We start from the raw sequence: 12,321 nt of genomic DNA, 5'->3' as shown, positions 1-12,321 counted from the left end.
AGTGCCCCATCACAAGCTAAAAGCAAGTTAACTGCTGTCACTTAACTACATAGGTAGAGTAGCACAGATAATGTACACTATTGTTTCAATGAGTTGTTGTCATGCAGTGGTAGAACACAGGTTTCCACATGGTGAGACCCTATAGTGAAATGAGAAAGATTTACATTTGTATAGTGCTTCACCAGTCTCAAAGTACTTCACTTTGAAATGCAATAACAGTATGCCTACATAAGTTTACCTTTTATGTAGACTATCACTGAAACCATTTTATCCACAGCAAGATCCCACAAACAACACTGAGATGAATGATCAGTTAATCGATTTCATTTTGGTGCTGTTAGATGAGAGAGGAGCATCAGCAGAACCCCTTCTCTTCTTTGAATAGTGCCACTCCTAAGCCCGCCTGAAATACAGGTAATTTCTGAACCCAAGGACAACATTTCTGATAATGCAGCACAGTATGCTCCCTTCCAAACAAGGCTGACTACTGTTTCATCCATGACCCGATCTTGGATAAATCTTAGGTCTTACCAAAGCCTGGCTCACCAAACCTGACTGTTTTCCCATCATCATGACTGCCCTAATCAGCTATATTTCACCATATTCCCTACCCAAACTTCTATGGGTCTCTTCCAAGTTCCACCACGATCTGCCCCCATAGTCCTCTGGTTCCTTCGCCATCTTCAAGCACTTTAACATCCCTCCCACTTCTCCTTCAAGTTGTTTACTTTCCATCTTCCAAAGCTTCCTGGTGACTTCCTTGTAGAAATCTCCTCCCCATTTTCTTCATTGAGCCTTTGGATCAATCGAATCCTCATTCATGGTGATCTCATTCTTCACCTAAATTCCCCTGATATCACTCAATTATCATCCTGCACATCAAATTGCCCATCCATATCCGTAACCAACACCTTGATTTCAATATCAAACGTGGCCTCATTATCTCGATCACCAACAAAGACATTTCCGACCATATCCTTTCTTTCCCCCTCTGGTTTTGTGAATGGTAGATAATGTCTAACTAATCTAATCACATTCTTTGACTTGAGTCACAAAGGTTGACAGAAGATGGTCAAAGGTTCTGCATGAGAAATTGCTAGCTAAAACTGAGGCACATGGAACTGTAAGCAGCCTGTTTGGGAGATAGGAGGTGGAATTGGGATAAGGGAGACGTTATCAAATTGGGAGGAGCGAGCATTTGGCTTAGCGGTAGCATTTATGCCTCTGAATGTGCAGGGTTCAAACCCCGCTCCAAACAGTTGCGGCGAGTGGAGACCAGAGCTCCAGCTTTGAATTCTGGGTTGACATACATGAGCCTGGTGGGTGTGCGTGCCTCCGCCTTCATCATATGAGTTGTGCAGCAGGATAAGCCAGTGGGAGGCTCTACTGCAGCATTTATTTTGAGGATGGTGCCAAGAAGTAGACGGAAATGTGACTAATTGTCATGTAATCACAAAAAAAGTTAAGGATTTTAATATATTGCATCACTATAGATGCATAGATATAAATGACATGGATTTATGAACAGAGGTAATTATACATAATTGGCAGATGATACTAAGCTGGAAGGTATAGACAAGTATAAAGATGAGAGCAAAAAACTGCAGAAGTGCAAGTGGGTGTAACAATGGCAGATAGTTTAATGTAGCGAAGTGTGAAGTAAGGAAAGAGTTAATCAGTCTGTCTTGAAGTCTCTTTATATTGTAGTAATATTAACTTTTGTCTGTTAAGAGAGACTTTGTTAGAAGATTGAAAGTGTAATCATAAGACAGGCTTGTTCTATTTTATATACATGAATGTTTAATATAGATGCAGTGACCACTGAACTGTTGAATTAAGACCAACCTTAAAGCAATGATCAGTTTAGACAATAAAACTAATTAAAAGCAGAATGTTTGGATTTGTTGATAAGTTTTGCGCAAGGAGAAGATTGGTTTGCAATAGTACAAGATAACAAAGTTGGGGAGTTGTACCAGTCTATGGAAAAAGAACGAATTAAAACTGAAGTTATTGCACAGACACAGGACAGGCAGAAAAGCTCCCTTTGTTCAGCCAACATTAGGGAGTGTAGCAAGTTAGGGAGTACGGATCTACAGCTGCAAGGACAGTATAATAATTTCAGTGTTGAATGAAAGCTATGTAATGTAGCTATGAAACATGTAAATTGCCACATAGAAGGGTTGAAAAAAGGTATAAAAAGTGGGTGTTGGAAGAGATACTTTGGAATTCAATTAAGGTCTGATCAGCCTAAAACCCGAGCTCGAAACTGTAATGTGTTTTGGATTCTCCGGCTAATACTGGCAAGGTTGTGTCGTAAGTGCTGCTGTTAAGTGTATGTTTATCTATATATATAAAGCGATGCTTCTGTCCTTCTGTCTGTCTGTCATTCTGTCTGTCATCGCGTGTGCGTCTGTCGGGCTATGCGCTCGAAAGTTACAGGGCGTACCTACACGTGCGTTACGTCGAAAGAAAGCTTACCTTTCCAAAATGGTCTTAAGCGTGTTTACGTTTCGGCCGGGCTAAAATCGCGCCCGCGGTATCCGAAAAACCTTCAACATTCCACTCATTAGCATCTCATTATCCGCTCATTAGCGACAGAGTGACCTCGAGGTCGACCAATCGTACACCGGCTTGCTGCCGCGTGCGGCCGGGCCCTCCTACGGTCGAGTGACGGGACGATTGACCAATCCTACGCTTTGGTCACCTGACGGTCGACCAATCGGTGCGTGTGTGGGCGGGCCTTATCGTTCTGAACCGAGGTGAGTAGCCGCCATCTTGCTTCCATTCTTTTTCCTGCTTTCTGCGTCTTTCTTTTCAAATATACATTTCCAGCAAAATAAAACTGAATTTATTAAATTGTTTTAAAATAAATCACTCATTTGTAAATATTTTATCTAACCTGAAGATTCTTTTTCCTACCTTTCCCCGTTTTTTTCTTAGGCCTGAAAGCCTGGGCCTTTCTTGCCCAGCCAGGCCCGAGCTAGGTAATTGGGCTGCTGCTAAGCTCCTCACCACCCCCCCCCCCCGGTGTCACGTTACCCGGGGCAACGGCGTCAGCCACGAGGGTCAGGGAGCGTGCGCAGCAGGAGCAGGTGAGACTCTGTTCCGCGCTCGGCTCGGGCGGGGGGGCGGGGCTCTCGAGAGTGCGGATCTCGGCCTTGGTGAGCGGGAAGGGTTACCCCGGCAACGGGAGTGCAGGGCGGCTGGGGCTTGGAGAGTGGGGCTCTCGGGAGTGCGGGGCGGGCTCGGAGAGCGGGGCTCTCGGGAGTGCGGGGCGGTTGGGGCTCTCGGGAGTGCGGGGCGGTTGGGGCTTCGAGAGCGGGGCCCTCGAGAGTGCGGGGCGGTGCGGGGCGGGGCAGCGCGGCAGGGTTACCCCGGCAACCGGGCGTGGCCGTCTCTCAGCCTCAAGCCCTCCCTTCCTCCCTCCCCCCCTTCCCCTCCCCCTCGCCCTCCCTTCCCCCCGCCCCCCCGCCGCCCCCCTCCCTCCCCCGCCCTCTCTTCCCCCCCTTCCCCCCAGTCTCTCTCTCTCTTCCCCCCAGTCTCTCTCTCTCTTCCCCCCAGTCGCTCTCTCTCTACCCCCCAGTCGCTCTCTCTCTACCCCCCAGTCGCTCTCTCTCTTCCCCCCCAGTCGCGCTCTCTCTCTCTCTCTCTCCCCCCCCCCAGTCGCTCTCTCTCTCCCCCCCCCCCCCCACAGTCGCTCTCTCTCTCTCTCTTCCAACAACAACATGCCCTCGAAAAATCCTCGGCACTGCCGGGCACTTCAGCTAGTTATATATATAATAAATCAGTGAACATCTAACATTTAATGTTGTGAACCCTATTATTTTTAGGAGTAAATTATAAGCAAGAACACTTTGGCCTCAAGTATGGCAGATGGGAGTACAATCTAAATAGGGAAGCACTGGGGAAGATGAAGAAAAAGGGGTCCAGGTACATAAATCATTAAAAGCTAACTCAGTTGCAAATACTAATGAAAAAGGCTAACGGATTCCTGGACTTCATCACAAGAGGTATGGAATATCAAAGCACGCAAGGGCGACTGAAAGTATACAGCTCAGAGTTCATTTGGGATATTGCATTCAGTACTAGGTGCCCCACCTCAAGAAGAATAAACTGTACTTGGAGAAAGTCCAACAATGATTCATCAGAAATGATATGTGAGCTGAAAGAACTGAGGTATGGTGAAAAATTGGATGAACTCGTGTTATATTCTTTGGAAATGAGGAGGTTAAGAGGTGATCTGATGGAATTGTTTAATGAAGGGAATTGACAAGGTAGATAGGGAATGATTCTTCTCTCTAGCAGGGAAGTCCAAAACAGGGGGATGTTATCTTACAATCTGAGCTAAACTGGTTAAAAGTGAATTCAAGAAAAAAAATTTTTTTACAGTAAGCGTTGAAAATATGAAACACACTGTTCTTCAAGGCCAAAGATGCAAAATCATGTGAGGTTGTTAAAAAGGAGATAAATGCTTACTTGGGAAATAAGGCCATTAGGGGATAAGAGGAAAAAGCACAGAATTGGATTAAACAGATCAAGTTGCTATAGCTAAAAAATGGCTCGATGGTTCGAGTCAGCCTAGTCATTTTGCTATGCTATATACTCCACTTTGAAATAAATTGTTTAGATACGAGGTGGCCTATTTCCTTCCTTATAGAAGAACAATGAACGCAAAGGCTGTGAAGATTTGGTATGATCTACAAAAGAAGATAATGCACACATTAAGGATTCTATTCTACGCATGAGCTTGGAAAATATTATGAAGGCTAGAATAAGTTGTGGAGAATTTAGAGCTGCAATGAGCAGTCCACTTATCAGATTTGTAAGTGGAAAATCAATGACTAGAACTTTCAGCTCACTAATACTTGTGATTGCCTTGGTAAATGGCAAACATGAAGTTCCTGAGAGAACTGTTTTCAATCTATTCTCATGAAGGCCCTGAAGTTATGTCAAGTCGGGGAGAGAACAGATTAACAAATCAATGGTATTCTTGCAGCATCAAATATTGATCTTTTCGTCTTTTACTGTCTGATGAAGTCCATAGAGTCAACAACAATTTGTATTTATATAGCAACTGAGATTATGGCCAGGATGGCTGGAGTCAGTGGTGAGGATGCAGAGTTTGTGGCAGGAGCGGAGGATAATGGCTTTGGTCTTTCCAACGTTTAGCTGGAGGAAATTGTAGCACATCTAAGATTGGATGACAGACTAGCAGTTTAACAGCACAGAGGTGGTGGAGGGGTCAAGAGAGGTGGTGTTGAGGTAAAGCAGAGTGTCATCAGCATACATGTAGAAGCTAACCTCATGTATGTGGATGATGCCGCCATGGGGCAGCATGTAGATGAGGAAGAGAAAGGGGACAAGCATGGATCTTTGAAAGTGCGCTGGCTACGATTAGATACGTAAAAGTGGAACAAAACAAATTTCACCGAGTTGGACAATGGAGGAGAGGCGTTGCAGATGAATAGTGTAGTCGACCACATCAAATGCGGCAGAGAGGATCAGGAGGGATAAGCCACCCAGTCATAATTACAGAGAATGTTATTTGTGACTTTGGTTAGGGCTGTTTTGGTGTAGTGGGAGGGGTGAAAACCTGATTGGATCTATACACACGGAGTTGCAAGAGAGATGGACATGGATCTGGGAGGCGACAATACTTTCAAGGATTTTAGAGGGGAAAAAAGAGGATTGAGATGGGGCGGTTGTTTGCAAGGAGCTAGGTGTCAGGATGGGTTTTTTTTGAGGAGGGGTTGAAGAAGACTATTTTATAAGAAAAAAGTGGAGAGTGTCTGAAAAGAGGGAACCACTCAAAATGTAAGCTAGCATGGGGGCCAGGAGGGAAGCTGGTCATCAGTTTAGTGGGGATGGAATTGAGGGAATAGGTGATTCTTATGGACAAGATGAGCTTGGATATCGATAACGCGTTTCTAGAAGGGGTCACCCCGCAGCTCAAGAGTATGCAGGCAGAGAGGGAATGGGTGACCGCCAGACAGAAGGAGGACGACCAGGCAAGTAATGCAGTAGTCCCCTGAGTGTATTGCGCTCTCCAAACAGCATTCTGTTCAGAGTACTGGTGAGGGTGATGGTGCAGCCAGAGTCAAGTCCACAGCACCACGGGTGACTCAGCTGCACAGGGGGGAGGGGGAAAAAAAGAGTGGAAGAGCAATAGTGGTAGGGGATTCGATAGGTAGGGGAATAGACAGGTGTTTCTGCGGCTGCAGATGTGACTCCAGGATGGTACGTTGCCTCCCTGGTGCCAGGGTCAAGGATGTCACTGAGCAGCAGCAGGACACTAAGGGGGGGAGGGTGAACAGCCAGAGGTCGTTGTCCATGTCGGTACCAGGCAGAAAGAGGGATGAGGTCCTGCAGGCAGAGTTTAGGGAGCTAGGAGAGAGATTAAAAAGCAGGACCTCAAAGTAGTAATCTCCGGATTACTCCCGGTGCCACGTGCTAGTGAGTACAGGAATAGGAGAATAGAACAGATGAATGCGTGGTTGGAGAGATGGTGCAGGAGGGAGGGCTTTAGATTCCTGAGGCATTGGGACAGTTTCTGGGGAAGGTGGGACCTGTACAAGCCGGACGGGTTACACCTCAACAGAGCTGGGACCAATTTTCTCGAGGGGAGGTTTGTTAGTGCTATTGGGGAGGGTTTAAACTAGCTTGGCAGGAGGATGGGTACCAGCATATAGGAGTAGAAAAGAGGAATAAGGTGCATAAAAGAGTGAGTGTGTTGGATAGTACTAGAGGTGGAAGTAGTACCATATTAGATAGGAGCAGACTAAGAAAGACTATGAAAAATTCAAAAATGGGTTTAGCATGCATGTACGTAATTGCACAAAGTGTGGTGAATAAGGTTGGTGAGCTACAAGCACAATTAGCCGTGTGGCAATATGATGTTGTGGCAATAATGGAAACGTGGCTTAAAAACGGTGAGGACTGGGCACTGAATATTCAAGTGTATAAAGTGTTCAGAAAAGATAGGGAAGGAAAAAAGGGTGGTGGGGTGGCAGCGCTGATTAAGGAAAACTTTGTAGGGTTGGAAAGGGAGGATGTTCTTGAGGGGACAAGGACAGAATCCATTTGGTTAGAGTTGAGGAGCAAAAAGCGTATGATCACGCTATTGGAGGTATTCTACAGGCCTCCAAATAGTGAGAGGGAGGTAGAGGAGCAAATCTGCAGGGAAATCGCAGAGATATGCAAGAGCTATAGAGGAGTGATATTGGGGGACTTTAATTACCCAAATATCGATTGGGATAATGCTGGGGTAAAGGGAAAGGAGGGGGAGGAATTTTGGAAATGTGTTCAGGAGAATTTCCTTGACCAATATGTTCTTGGCCCAACTAGGAAGGAGGCATTGCTGGATGTGGTGCTGGGGAATGAGGTGGGCCAGGTCGACCAAGTGTCTGTGGGTGAACACTTGGGTACGAGTGATCATCGTATCATAAGATTTAGATTAGCAATGGAGAAGAGCAAGGAACAATCTAGAGTGGAACTTCTAAAGTGGAACAGGGCTAACTTCAATGGGATGCAAAAGGATCTAGCCAGGGTAAAATGGAAACAAAGACTGACAGGAAAAACTGTAATGGAACAATGGGTGATCTTTAAGGAGGAGATGTTCCAAGTACAGGCTAGGTACATTCCAACAATAGGGAAGGGTAAGGGAACCAAAGCAAGGGCTCCTTGGATGACGAGGGAGATAGAGATGATGATGAAACAAAAAAGAGGGTGTATGATGAATGTCAGGTGAATTCTTCAAGGGAGAACCAAACCAAATACAATAAGTTGAGAGGGGATCTGAAGATGAAAATAAGATTGGCAGAGAGAGAATATGAGTGTAGAATGGCAGTTAACATAAAAGGGAACCCAAAAATCTTCTACCGGTATGTAAACAGTAAGCAGGTAGTAAGAGGCGGGGTGGGGCCTATTAAGAGACAAAGAAGGTGGTATATACTTAGAGGCGCAGGGCAAGGCTAGAATACTCAATGAGTACTTTGTATCGGTGTTTACTAAGGAGGTCGATGCTGACAAAATATCGGTAGAAGTGGAAAAGCTAGAAGCAATGGAAGGGGTGAAAATTGATAGACAGGATGTACTAGAAAGGCTGGGTGTGCTTAGAGTGGATAAGTCACTTGGTCCAGGTGGCTTGCATCCCAGGTTGCTAAGGGAATTGGGGGAGGAGATAGCGGAAGGGCTTGCCATAATTTTCCAATCTTCCCTAGATGCGGGGGAGGTGCCTGAGGATTGGAAAGTGGCAAATGTGACACCATTGTTTGTGGTAAACCACTGTTATTGTATATTGTTACCTCTGGGTGGCGCTGTGTACCAAGGCATGCCTCAGCTGACTCCGCCCACATGACCAGGTATAAAGGTGGGGGTTTCGCCGACTCACTTCCTTCTTGGAACCAGCCACCCACGAGAGGCATGCTCTGTTCTCTAGTTAATAAAAGCCTTTTCATCACCTTCCTGATTCATCGTCTTTTATGGAGTAATTGACAAGCGTATCAATTTTATTAACTAGAAGTAAAATGGCGACACCTGAACAGCAACAACAGCAGGCGTTGCTGCGAGCCCTCAGACCGGCATGCCTGGACCTCGACCCTCAAGCAGCAGGTTCATCAACCAATTTCGAACACTGGCTGAGCTGCTTTGAATCCTTCCTAGGAGCCTCCGCCGTGACATCGGAGGAGAACTAAAAGTTTTGACCGCCCAGGTGAGCCCTCAAGTATATACGCTCATCCGGGACGCTACTACGTACACGGCGGCCCTCGAACTACTAAAAGGGCAATACACGCGCCGAGTGAACACGATTTACGCCAGACACCTCTTGGGATCCCGCAGGCAGCAACCGGGGGAATCGGTAGAGGCATTTTTACGGGCGTTACAGACACTCTGCAGAGACTGCGACTGTAAGGAGGTAACGGCTGCGGGGCACGCGGAGGGACTTACTTGTGATGCCTTCGTCAGGGGCCTCCAGTCCGACTACTCCCGGCAGAGACTGCTCGAAAGCAAGGAGCTCGACCTGAAGACGGCCGTAGCCCTTGCGCTCTCGCTAGATGCGGCCCACCGAAACCTCGAAGCATACTCACGTAACGGCGCCGCGCCATGGCCATCGCGACCGTGGGACATGGGACCGCCGCCCCCGGCACCAACTGCTGCAGCGATGTCCCGAAATCAACTGGGACAGCCGCCCCCGGTAAGAACCGCAGCGATGCCCCGTAACCAGGCCCAAAAATGCTATTTCTGTGGCCAGTTAAAACACCCTAGAGCGCACTGCCCGGCTAAGACCGCTACCTGCTCGGGCTGCGGGAAGAAAGGCCATTACGCCAATGCCTGCAGGGGGAAACCAGCGAACGCCAGCAGCGCCGCGTGCGAACCATGGGGGCAGCCATCTTATCCGCCATTTTGTGCACCTCCGGCCGCATGGCCACCGCCATTTTATCCGCCGCACTCAACCGCCACTTCGTCTCCGGACTCGACCACCGTCTCGTCGGACGACCATACCGACTCACTAAGCCATACACTGGCCTCCGTTACGCTGGATCAAGCCCTCCCTCATCATCTATCCAGCTCCATGATGGATATCACGGTAAACGGCCGCGCCACCACTTGCCTAATCGACAGCGGGAGCACAGAGAGTTTTATTCACCCAGACACGGTACGTAGCCACTCCCTCACGGTCCTGCCGACGCGCCATCGGATCTCTATGGCGTCCAAGTCCCATTCAATGGACGTCGGCGGCTACTGTGTGGTGACCCTTTCGGTTGGGGGCACAGAATATAAAAATTTTAAACTTCTAGTCCTGCCCCGTCTCTGCGCTGCCGTGCTGCTAGGGTTGGATTTTCAGTGCCACCTTAAAAGTATCACATTAGCATACGGTGGACCCCTCCCCCCACTCACAGTCTGCAACCAACACCTTTTAAATCGCCCGCCGCAAACCACCTGCAGCCTTTCCACACTAAAAGTCCCCCCCCCTCCCTTGTTCGCTAACCTCACCCACGACTGTAAACCCATCGCTACCAAGAGCAGGCGGTACAGCGCCGGGGACAGAGCTTTCATTAGCTCTGAGGTGGAGCGGCTCTTGAAGGAGGGCATTATCGAAGGGAGCACTAGCCCCTGGCGAGCCCAGGTTGTAGTCGTTAAAACCACTGATAAACGCCGCCTGGTCATTGACTACAGCCAAACCATAAACCGGTACACTCAGCTGGACGCATACCCCCTTCCTCGCATATCTGATATGGTCAACCAGATTGCGCAATACAAAGTATTCTCCACCATTGACCTTAAGTCAGCATACCACCAGCTCCCCATCCGCCATGAGGACCGCCAGTATACTGCCTTCGAGGCGAACGGCCGCCTCTACCACTTCCTTAGGGTTCCCTTCGGCGTCACCAACGGGGTTTCGGTCTTCCAAAGGGAGATGGACCGGATGGTTGACGAGAACGCGCTGCAGGCCACCTTTCCCTATCTGGATAACGTCACCATCTGTGGCCACGACCAGCAGGACCATGACGTTAATCTAGAAAAATTCCTCCGTACGGCCCAACGGCTGAACCTAACGTACAATAAAGAGAAATGTATGTTTCGCACCAAACGCCTCGCCATTCTCGGCTGCGTGGTGGAGAACGGAGTCATCGGGCCCGACCCCGACAGAATGCGCCCCCTAATGGAGCTACCTCTCCCCCACTGCCAAAAAGCACTGAAGAGATGCCTGGGGTTTTTCTCCTACTATGCCCAGTGGGTGCCCCACTATGCAGACAAAGCTAGACCCCTCATCAAATCCACCTCCTTCCCCCGACACCAGAGGCGTGTGCAGCCTTCACTCTTATCAAGAGCGATATCGCGAAGGCCACAATGCACGCAGTGGATGAGTCGATCCCCTTCCAAGTGGAGAGCGATGCATCCGACTTCGCCCTAGCTGCGACCCTTAACCAGGCGGGCAGACCCGTGGCCTTTTTCTCAAGGACCCTCCAGGGCCCCGAGACCCGACACTCCTCTGTCGAAAAGGAGGCCCAGGCTATTGTGGAAGCGGTGCGTCACTGGAGGCATTACCTGGCCGGAAAACGGTTTACCCTGCTCACTGACCAGCGTTCAGTAGCTTTTATGTTTAATAATAAGCAGAGGGGCAAAATCAAGAACGACAAGATCTTGAGGTGGAGAATCGAACTCTCCACCTACAATTATGATATCTTGTACCGGCCCGGGAAACTAAATGAGCCCCCAGACGCCCTATCACGTGGTACATGCGCCAACGCGCAGGTTGATAGACTGCAGACCCTCCACAATGACCTCTGCCACCCGGGGGTCACCAGGTTCTTCCATTTCATCAAATCCCGTAACCTGCCCTACTCCATCGAGGAGGTCAGGACCATGACCAGGAACTGCCAAATCTGTGCCGAGTGCAAACCGCACTTTTATAGGCCGGACAGAGCAAGCCTGATCAAGGCCACTCGCCCCTTCGAGCGCCTGAGCGTCGATTTTAAAGGGCCCCTCCCCTCCTCTGACCGCAATGTGTACTTCCTCAACATAATTGATGAGTACTCCCGTTTCCCGTTTGCCATCCCTTGCCCAGACATGACCAGTACCACGGTCATCAAATGTCTGAATGACCTCTTCGCCTTGTTCGGGTTCCCTAGCTATATACATAGCGACAGGGGCTCATCCTTCATGAGCGACGAACTTTGGCAGTACCTGCTAGCGAGAGGTATTGCTACGAGCAGAACCACCAGCTACAACCCCCGGGGGAACGGCCAGGTGGAAAGAGAGAACGCGACGGTTTGGAAGGCCGTCCTCTTAGCCTTAAAATCTAAGGGCCTTCCGACCTCTCGCTGGCAGGAGGTCCTCCCTGCGGCGCTCCACTCCATCCGGTCACTGCTTTGTACTGCCACTAATGCCACCCCTCATGAGCAAATGTTCGTTTTCCCCAGGAAGTCCACATCGGGAACCTCGCTACCGGCATGGCTGACTTCTCCTGGGCCCGTCCTACTGCGGAGGCACGTAAGGACCCATAAAACGGACCCCCTGGTCGAGAGGGTGCACCTCCTACACGCCAACCCCCAGTATGCCTGGGTGACATACCCAGACGGGCGGGAGGACACGGTCTCCATACGAGATCTCGCACCCTCGGGTACCCCTGAACTACCACCGTTATCCCCCACCACCCCTCCCAATCCAACCCCTGTAGACGACATGCCGGAGCCCCAGGACCCTTCGTTGACCACCCAGACACCAGATCCGACGTTGGATGCTGCAACACCGCCGCCGCCACCACGACGATCAGGACGTCAGACAAGGCCTCCTGGTAGACTTAACTACACGAACTTG

At 49.2% G+C, this 12,321-nt stretch overlaps 1 protein-coding gene across 7 annotated transcripts in view; it reads right to left on the bottom strand.

The window, feature by feature from the left end:
- The window catches only part of LOC147124839 (lysine-specific demethylase 4C-like), a 645,681-nt gene that overhangs the window by 107,226 nt on the left and 526,134 nt on the right, over positions 1 to 12,321 (bottom strand). The window lies entirely within an intron of this gene.

The sequence above is a fragment of the Somniosus microcephalus genome, chromosome 1 (assembly GCF_052327205.1).
Source record: "Somniosus microcephalus isolate GS21.2 chromosome 1, FLI_Smic_1.0, whole genome shotgun sequence".
Taxonomy (NCBI): Eukaryota; Metazoa; Chordata; class Chondrichthyes; order Squaliformes; family Somniosidae; genus Somniosus; species Somniosus microcephalus.
The sequence above is the reverse complement of the archived record's forward strand: the minus strand, read 5'-3'. Positions and strand labels throughout refer to the sequence as shown.